This window comes from Arachis stenosperma, chromosome 1 (assembly GCF_014773155.1).
Source record: "Arachis stenosperma cultivar V10309 chromosome 1, arast.V10309.gnm1.PFL2, whole genome shotgun sequence".
Classification (NCBI taxonomy): Eukaryota; Viridiplantae; Streptophyta; class Magnoliopsida; order Fabales; family Fabaceae; genus Arachis; species Arachis stenosperma.
Genome location: NC_080377.1, coordinates 94,540,518 through 94,551,203, shown reverse-complemented (window position 1 = coordinate 94,551,203; position 10,686 = coordinate 94,540,518). Strand labels below are relative to the sequence as shown.

The window sequence follows — 10,686 nt, the reverse complement described above, 5'->3', positions numbered from 1 at the left end:
TATTTCTTCCACCATTATTGTTGTTGAAACCTTGTTGAGGTCTTTGTTGATCCTTCCATGAGATATTTGGATTATTTCTCCATGAAGGATTATAGGTGTTTCCATAGGGTTCTCCCATGTAATTCACCTCTTCCATTAAAGGGTTCTCAAGATCATAAGCTTCTTCTTCAGATGAAGCATCCTTAGTACTGCCTGGTGCAGCTTGCATTCCAGACAGACTTTGAGAGATCATGTTGACTTGCTGAGTCAGTATTTTGTTCTGAGCCAATATGGCATTCAGAGTATCAATCTCAAGAACTCCTTTCTTCTGATTCGTCCCATTGTTCACATGATTCCTTTCAGAAGTGTACATGAATTGGTTATTCGCAATCATTTCAATGAGCTCTTGAGCTTCTGCAGGCTTCTTCTTCAGATGAAGAGATCCTCCAACAGAGCTATCCAATGACATCTTGGACAGTTCAGACAGACCATCATAGAAGATACCTATGATGCTCCATTCAGAAAGCATGTCAGAAGGACACTTTCTGATCAATTGTTTGTATCTTTCCCAAGCTTCATAGAGGGATTCACCTTCCTTCTGTCTGAAGGTTTGGACTTCCACTCTAAGCTTACTTAATTTTTGAGGTGGAAAGAACTTTGCCAAGAAGGCACTAACTAGCTTTTCCCAAGAGTTCAGGCTTTCTTTAGGTTGTGAGTCCAACCATATCCTAGCTCTGTCTCTTACAGCAAAAGGGAATAGCATAAGTCTGTAGACTTCAGGGTCAACCCCATTAGTCTTGATAGTGTCACAGATTTACAAGAATTCAGCTAAAAACTGATGAGGATCTTCCAATGAAAGTCCATGGAACTTGCAATTCTGTTGCACTAGAGAAACTAATTGAGGCTTAAGCTCAAAGTTGTTTGCTCCAATGGCAGGGATAGAGATGCTTCTCCCATAGAAGTCGGGAGTAGGTGCAGTAAAGTCACCCAGCACCTTCCTTGCATTATTGGCATTGTTGTTGTTTTCGGCTGCCATGGGTTCTTCTTCTTTGAAGATTTCTGTTAGGTCCTCTACAGAGAGTTGTGCTTTAGCTTCTCTTAGCTTTCGCTTCAAGGTCCTTTCAGGTTCAGGGTCAGCCTCAACAAAAATGCTTTTGTCTTTGCTCCTGCTCATATGAAAGAGAAGAGAACAAGAAAATATGGAATCCTCTATGTCACAGTATAGAGATTCCTTGAGGTGTCAGAGGAAAAGAAAAATAGAAGGAAGAAGTAGAAGAATTCGAACTTATCAAGAAAGATGGAGTTCGAATTGTGCATTAAGGAGGAGTGTTAGTCCATAAATAGAAGGATGTGAGAAGAAGGGAAGAAATTTTCGAAAATTAAGTAAAAGATTTTAAAATCATTTTGAAAATTACTAATTGATTTTCGAAAACTAAGAGTGGAAAAGAAATCAAGTGATTTTTTGAAAAAAGATTTTGAAATTAGAAATTAAAAAGATATGATTGAAAACTATTTTGAAAAAGATGTGATTAAAAAGATATAATTGAAAAGTTATGGTTTTAAAAAGATGTGATTGAGAAGATATGATTTGAAAAACAATTTAAAAAGATTTGATTTTGAAAATTAATGACTTGGCTAACAAGAAAAGATATGATACAAACATTAAACCTTTCTCAACAGAAAAGGCAACATACTTGAAATGTTGAATCAAATCATTAATTGATAGCAAGTATTTTTGAAAATGGAGAGAAATTGATTTTGAAAACATATGATTGAAAAGATATGATTTGAAAAAGATTTGATTTTGAAAAATTTTGAAAACTTGAAAAAACTTTGAATTAAAAACAAAATCTTCCCTCTTGTGCCATCCTGGCGTTAAACGCCCAGAATGGTATCCATTCTGGCATTTAACACCCAAAACACTACCCTTTTGGGCGTTAAACGCCCAGCTAGGCACCTTGGCTAGCGTTTAAACGCCAGTTTTCCTTCTTCACTGGGCGTTTTGAACGCCCAGCTTTTTCTATGTAATTCCTCTGCTGAATGTTCTGAATCTTCAATTCCCTGTATTATTGACTTGAAAAGACACAAATTAAAATTTTTTTTTGGATTTTTGATGATGAGGAATAATCAAAATGCAACTAAAATCAAATAACAATGCATGCAAGACACCAAACTTAGAAGTTTGTATACTATCGACACTGACAAAATGAGAATGCATATGAGAAACAACAAAACACACAAGACAAGAGAATTTAAAGATCAGAACAAGGAAATCATCAAGAACAACTTGAAGATTAATGAAGACACATGAATGAATTCGAAAAATGCAAGAAGAACAGAAACATGCAATTGACACCAAACTTAAAATGAGACACTAGACTCAACAAGAAACATAAAATATTTTTGGTTTTTATGATTTTGTAATTTTTTTGGACTTTTTTCGAAAATTAAGTGGAACAGAAAATAAAGATATCAAAATTCTTAATGAGAATTCCAGGAATCATGCAATGTTAATCTAAAGCTTTAGTCTAAAGGAATTAGACATGGCTAGCCAAGCTTCAGCAGGACATTGCATTCAAGAGCTAAATTGATGAGAATCAATCAGCTTTGGTGATGATAAGAACATCACCTTGAAACACTAGAATTCATTCTTAAGAATTCTGAAAAATACCTAATCTAAGCAACAAGATGAACCGTCAGTTGTCTATACTCGAAACAATCCCCGGCAACGGCGCCAAAAACTTGGTGCATGAAATTGTGATCATCAATGGCGCCATCAACATGGTACGCTCAATTGCAATCTCAACTCCTTATCACAACTTCGCACAACTAACCAGCAAGTGCACTGGGTCGTCCAAGTAATAAACCTTACGCGAGTAAGGGTCGATCCCACGGAGATTGTTGGTATGAAGCAAGCTATGGTCACCTTGTAAATCTTAGTCAGGCAGATTCAAATGGTTATGGATAATATATGAATAAATCATAAAATAAAGATAGAGATACTTATGTAATTCATTGGTGAGAATTTCAGATAAGCGTATGGAGAAGATTTGTCCCTTCCGTCTCTCTGCTTTCCTACTGTCTTTATCCAATCCTTCTTACTCCTTTCCATGGCAAGCTGTATGTTGGGCATCACCATTGTCAGTGGCTACAATCCCGTCCTCTCAGTGAAAATGTTCAACGCACCCTGTCACGGCACGGCTAATCATCTGTCGGTTCTCAATCAGGTTGGAATAGAATCCAGTGATTCTTTTGCGTCTGTCACTAACGCCCAGCCTTCAGGAGTTTGAAGCTCGTCACAATCATTCAATCATTGAATCCTACTCAGAATACCATAGACAAGGTTTAGACCTTCCGGATTCTCTTGAATGCCGCCATCAGTTCTAGCTTATACCACGAAGATTCCGATTAAGGGATCCAAGAGATATCCACTCAATCTAAGGTAGAACGGAGGTGGTTGTCAGGCACACGTTCATAGGTAAGAATGATGATGAGTGTCACAGATCATTATATTCATCAAGTTGAGGAACAAGTGATATCTTAGAACAAGAACAAGCTGAATTGAATAGAAGAACAATAGTAATTGCATTAATACTCAAGGTACAGCAGAGCTCCACACCTTAATCTATGGTGTGTAGAAACTCCACCGTTAAAAATACATAAGAACAAGGTTCAGGCATGGCCGAATGGCCAGCCCCCAAAACGTGATCAAAAGATTCAAAGATCTAAAGATGATCAAAGATCCAAAGATGATCCTCAGATCGAAAAATGATCCAAAGATGAAAATACAATAGCAAAAGATCCTATTTGTAGAGAACTAGTAGCCTAGGGTTTACAGAAATGAGTAAATGACATAAAAATCCACTTCCGGGCCCACTTGGTGTGTGCTTGGGCTGAGCATTGAAGCTTTCATGTGTAGAGACTTTTCTTGGAGTTAAACGCCAGCTTTTGTGCCAGTTTGGGCGTTTAACTCCCATTCTTGTGCCAGTTCCGGCGTTTAACGCCGGGCAGTTTTGAACTGATTTGGAACGCCGGTTTGGGCCATCAAATCTCAGGCAAAGTATGGACTATTATACATTGCTGGAAAGCCCAGGATGTCTACTTTCCAACGAAATTGAGAACGCGCCAATTGGGTTTCTGTAGCTCCAGAAAATCTACTTCGAGTGCAGGGAACTCAGAATCCAACAGCATCTACAGTCCTTTTCAGCCTCTGAATCAGATTTTTGCTCAGGTCCCTCAATTTCAGCCAGAAAATACCTGAAATCACAGAAAAATACACAAACTCATAGTAAAGTCCAGAAAAGTGAATTTTAACTAAAAACTAATAAAAATATAATAAAAACTAACTAAAACATACTAAAAACATACTAAAAACAATGCCAAAAAGCGTATAAATTATCCGCTCATCATGTTCATGGCGTCAAAAGATGCTCATTGTTCATAGATCAAATGCAATGGAACCATAGACTATTATATATCATTAGAAAGCTCTGGATGTCTTCTTTCTAACTCCACTAAAAGCACATTATTTGGACCTTTGTTTCTCGAATTATACTACATGGAATGTAAAGAGGTTAGCTGGCATTACTTTAGGGTGATGCTATGCTCATCTTTGTATTTCGGGGTGAATTGCTCCCTTAAATTTAATGTCCATCATGTAGTGCTATATATGGTTGGAAAGCTCTAGATTCCTACTTTCTAATACCATTAAAATCACCTCATTTGGAGCTTTGTAGCTCAAGTTATTTTTGTTGTAGTATGAAGAGGTCAAGGTTGCAAATTCTTTAATTGAAGCTTTCCTTGTAGCTGGATTCATTACTTCTTTCTTGTTTTGTGCTTTTTGTTTCTATTTCTACCATTTTCAACAAAATTAATCAATTCAAAGATATCAAAGTAAATATATGACTTAAACACAAAAATACTCAACAATTGAGCATTATGAATTAATTTTTTATATGAAAAAGCATAGAAAAATACAACATGATGTGCATGCATCACAACACCAAACTTAAACTTTGCTTGTCCTCAAGCAAATAAAGAATTATGCAATAAAGTTTGACAATCCAAGGTGAGAAGAGTAGCAATTTAATGTTTATGGTTGGCTAGTTTACTATGCATGCAACAAATACACAAGAAATTTAAATGATTGATTTTCTATCTAGCTCACTTTATGAAATCTTTCTTTATATTCCTTCCTTGAAACAAGCTTTACATCTTTGTTTAGCTTAGCTTCTTGGGTGCTTTGCACCATTTGTTTTCAGCTTCGACTCTAAATGCTTTGCTTTCAAGTATTACCACTTGATACATAAGTACTACAAGCATTTAATTAGATGACTTCCTTAAGCTCATTTGTTTCTTTTCTTTACTCTCTAATCATTGATGCTCAGAGTCTTGAGCTTTTGAGGGAGCGCTTTGCACTTAAGCTTAGCCTTGACTCTAAGTGTTTTGTTTTCAAACTTTTTGCTTAATACATAAATACCACAAGTACTTGACTAATGAATTATCATTGGTACTCAGAGCCTTCAACTTTCTCATTCTTTCCCTTTTTCTTTACTTGATCATTAATTGCATTGCTTCTTCAAGGTTTTCAAATTTTCAAAAATTTTATAAAATATCCTAGATGAAAACTTCAATCAAACTAATTCAAATGCATTGAGCAATAATAGTCATGCTAGCCTTCCAATACTTATATGCTCATACTAGCTTCTTTAATTATCTTGTTTGTTTATGATCATGATACTTAATTGCTTTGACTTACAAATTTCAAGATGGTAGTTATGATGTCACAGCAACATGTTACAATTCAAATCAAACTATGCTTATCAAAGAGAAATAACACACATGCATAAAAAGAAAATGAAAGACAATCATGCAATTGAATGTACAGGGAATAAATGAGAGGAAAAGGAACTTTACCACCTTGTGGTTCTTCATCATTTGTTGTTGTCATTTTCTTCCTATTCTTCCCCTCCCACACTAAAATTAGAATGATTGCTTGTCCTCAAGCAGCATATAAAACAATGGTGATGGGATTTATGATAGATCATGAGTGTCTTAAAATAATGAAATGTGAGTAATGCATGTATTTAAGCAAGCAATATTAACAATAAAGGCACAAGAAAGAAACAGAGACAATATGATTGCATTAATAATTGGGTTGTGCATGGTACTTTGCATGAAAGATAAGTGGCAACACCAAACTTAGTGTGACACTTTCATTTGAAATTGATGCAAGTACCCCGTGAAGATTTGGATTTTAAATTTGTTGCATGGCAACACCAAACTTATTCTGTGCAATTTCATGCCAAATTATTTGAAAGTAAACTAAGCAAAGAAAGAAAGTGTTACCTACGGTTGGGTTGCCTCCCAACAAGCGCTCTTTTAATGTCATTAGCTTGACATGTGGTTCTTAATTTTCTTCCTCTTCTTCTAGTTGGTTAAGAGAAATGACTTCAAGGGGAAGAGGAGAAAGTTAATATCCCCTGTTTTGATCTTCTCCTAGTAAGCTTTCTTTTGTTATTGGCTTGACTCACTTTGCTTATTGGGTTAGAGGTGGGATTCCTTGTTGTTGACCCTTTCTTCTTCTTGGTTATTGTTCTCCGTTCCTTGGTCACAATCCTCTTTTTAGTGTTTTTGTTGATTGCCTTTACTTCTTTGATATCAAGACTTGAGTGTTGTGATAGTTGGAGTGTTTTCTTCACCAAGAACTTCTTGGCATGGTGGTTCACTAAACTCACCCTCTATGCAACTTTCTGTTTCATTTTCACCCACATTAAGCACTACTCCACTCCTTAAGATGATGGCATGATTTTCTTTCCCTGGCCAAGGAAAGATATTGGTTGGTTCATTGATAAACTCCAATTTTGTAGTTTATCTTGTGCTTAATTTAGGGGATTTTATCAACTTATCTCACATTTATTCAATGAAATAGCATGATTTTGTGAATCTCTCCTAATTTATGCTTAAGAGTGAAAACATGCATTTTAGGCCTTAAAATAGCTAAATTTAATTTACTTTGATTCTATTCGATGCCTTGATATATATTTTTGAGTGATTTCAGATTCAAAAGGCAAGTATTGGATGGAAGAAGTGAATATAAAAGCATGCAAGGTGAAGAATTCATGAAGAAATGAGCATTTGGAGGATTAAGGCAGTGTTTGGATAGTGTCATCGAGACACAAATACATAGACACAAATACATAGTAAGACATAGATACAAAATACACAATTTTTTTTGCTATGTTTGGTAATGATGTATAAGACACATTGATCTCAACCAAATATCATATTTACCCCTATCACTGCAGCACCACTATCAACATTGCTTTCCACCATCACTGCCATTAATTTTTCAGCTTCAATCTAAATAACTATGAAATATCATCAAAATCTTTAATCGAATAATCAAATCAATAATTTTTTTATTTATAAAAATTAAAACAGAGATCTAAGAAAAAAAGGAAACTTGAACAAAATATATCCAATGAAAAAGAATAATGAAAAAAATACAAGAAACAAGCATAATTTGAAAAACATGTATGGAGGCGTTGAAGACAGATCTATATACAGGGAGAGGCAACAGAGGCGTCAATACCAGCATGAACCAACAAAGGCAACGGAGGTGGGTGAAGGTAGATCTAGAGGCAAGGCGAGGCAACAGAAGCATCGACACAAGCGATGAAGAAGAGAGGCAAACCAAGGCAGATCTGGAGGCGGCACGACGACGGTGATGACGGAAGGCGACAGGGAGGCGGCACAACAATGGTGACGACAACAACGCTGAGAGAAAGATGAGGGCGGTGGCAGAAGAAGAGAGAGAAGGCGGAAGAGAGGAAGAGAGGTAGACAAAGAAAGGAGGCGGTGGCGACGCCGGTAGTGGTAGCAGTGACAATGGTGGAAAGAGAAAGCAAGGGTAGAACAGAGGTTGGAAGGTGGAATGAATTGAAAAAGAAGAGGGAGAGTTATGAAGATAGGGTAAAGGATAAAATTGGAATTTTAAAAAATTACTAGGGATAAATTTGAAAAATTTTATGTCTCAGTGTCATAGCTTGAAGGAGATACACAAAATACATGTATTTTATGTACATATGTGTGTAATCGTGTCCATCAAAATTTTGTGTCTCAACAAACAAATAGTGTACACATTCCACCGTGTCCATGTCTCTAGTGGACATGGACATGAACCAAATGGGGCTTAAGGGCCATGTGCAGGCGTCATCCACGCGTACACGTGAGAAGAGATTTGCAAGCCACGCGCACGCGTCACCCACGTGTACGCGTGAGGAGGAATTCTGGCCAACGACACGCACGCATGGCGAGCGGCACATGACCCTTTTAAAGTGAATTCGCTGGGGGCGATTTCTGAGCTTCCCAGGTCCAAATCTGACTCATTTCTGAGGCTATTTCATGCAAAATTGAAGATTGAACAAAGGGGGAGCAATTAGTTTTAGGTTAGCATCATTCTGGTTAGTTTCTAGAGAGAGAAGTTCCCTCTTCTCTCTAGAATTAGGGTTTTAGGTTAATTCTCATCTTAGATTTAGGTTTAATTTCTTGTTTTCATCTTGTTTCCTTTACAATTTTATGTTTCTACATCTTTGCTTCCCTAGTTTTACTTGCTATTTCCTTTATTTTGTTGTTTTTATGTTTATGAGCACTCTTGTTGGATTTGGCTTTCTTTTAATGCAATTTGATGTTTGATGTTCTTTTATTGTTGCTTTGAGTTGTCATTGTTACTTTCTTGTAATTGGTAGTTGGTAGATTTATTATTCTTCCACTTTTATAATGCTTTCCTCTTATTCCTTCCAAGTGTTTGACAAAATGCTTGGTTGGATGTTAGAGTAGCTTTTCGAGCATTCTTGGCTTGGAAAGAGAAATTAGGCAATCTTGAGTCATAAATACCCAACTTATGTTGGCGATCTAAAGTTGTTAGTTAATATTATTTTCATTGATGCTAATCTCTTGCTAATTCAATTAGTGAGTTGATTAGGACTTTTGGATTAAGATTAACTAGTCTTATTTGACGTTCTCTCGTGTGAAGTTAATATTGTACCTTCTTCCATGTTGGAGTTAACTAAATAGGATAAACTCTTGTTAATTATTGTGATATGATTAACTAGTCTTATTTGACGTTCTCTCGTGTGAAGTTAATATTGTACCTTCTTCTATGTTGGAGTTGACTAAATAGGATAAACTCTTGTTAATTTTTGTGATATGATTAACTAGTCTTATTTGACTTTCTCTCGTGTAAAGTTAATATTGTACCTTCTTCCATGTTGGAGTTGACTAAATAGGATGAATTCTTGTTAATCATTGCATGACTAGGATAGAAAGCCTATATTCTCAATTCTTGCCAGGAATGTCTCTCTTTATTAATTGCTTCTTTAGTTGTTTGCTTTATTGTCTTGCCATTTATTTTCTTGCCCCTTTATCAATCAAACCCCCTTGTCCCTTCATAGCCAATAAATGATCAATTCATTACAATTTCTTGTGAGACGACCCGAGGTTTGAATACTTCGGTTAATTCTTATTGGGGTTTGTACTTGTGATAACCAAACAATAAAATTTGATTGAGAGTTATTAGTTGGTTTGGAACTATACTTACAATGAAGTAATTCTTTTCTATAAGAGAATTTCTAGACCGACAATAATTCTTGTATCATTCATCAACAAAATATTATGCCAATTGTCTCATTTGCTCTTCTTGATTCCTCCTTGAGGCTTCCATATCCTCTACTACTTCTCTCATATTTTGCCCTAAGAACTCAATGAGTTGGACAATTGAGAGATATCTCTGGGAGAGTTCTTCTATTGCAAGTGCTAGAAGAGTTTTTCGATGAGTTCGTGGAGGTGCATAGGTTGGACAATTAAGTATAGTAGGATACTCTATTATTCTTTGAGAATGCTCTATATTAACAACACAATCACCAAGAGAACAAAAGAAATTGCTTATGTCACGAATAAGGACTTCCTAGTGAGGTGATGCACCACTATTTCGTGGTACATCTTGTGCTTAATTGAGTGGATTTTATCCACTAATCTCACACTTATTCATTGAATCCGCATGTTTTACATTTTCCTTCCTAATTTTGTGCTATGATTAAAAATATGTTTCATTGGCCTTAATTTAGCTAATTTTAATCCTCTCTCATTACCATTCGATACCTTGATATGTGTATTAAGTGTTTTCAGAGATTACAGGGTAGGAATGGCTTAGAGGATGGAAAGGAAGCATGCAAAAGTGGAAGGAATACAAGAAGCTGAAGGAACTGTAAAGTTGTCAGCCCTGACCTTTTCGCACTCAATCGATCATAACTTGATCTACAGAGGTCCAAATGAGGCGGTTTCAGTTGTGTTGGAAAGCTAACATCCGGGGCTTCACAACAATATATAATTTGCTATAGTTACTTTGCTGTTAGGCTATGCGCACGCGTGAAGTACGCGTACACATGGATTATGCTGCAGACAAGCGACGTGTACGCGTGGACGATACGTACGCGTGATAGAGCCGCGACCTGTACGTATCAGAAATTGCGGGGGTGATTTCTGGGCTATTTTGACCCAGTTTTTGGCCCAGAAATCACAGATTAGAGACTTCAGAGTGGGAGAATCCATTCATTTATTATACACTTCTCATTAACATGATTTTAGGTTTTAGATGTAGTTTCTAGAGAGAGGCTTCTCTAGGTTTTAGGATTTAGGATTTCTCTT

The 10,686-nt window shown here is 36.3% G+C and overlaps 1 non-coding gene across 1 annotated transcript; it reads left to right on the top strand.

Annotated features, from left to right (window-relative positions):
• The first annotated feature begins 502 nt into the window (after positions 1–502).
• On the top strand, positions 503–610 carry LOC130950098 (small nucleolar RNA R71). The gene has a single exon (XR_009073522.1). It is a non-coding gene; the product is annotated as a small nucleolar RNA R71 (small nucleolar RNA).
• The last annotated feature ends 10,076 nt before the right edge of the window (positions 611–10,686 follow it).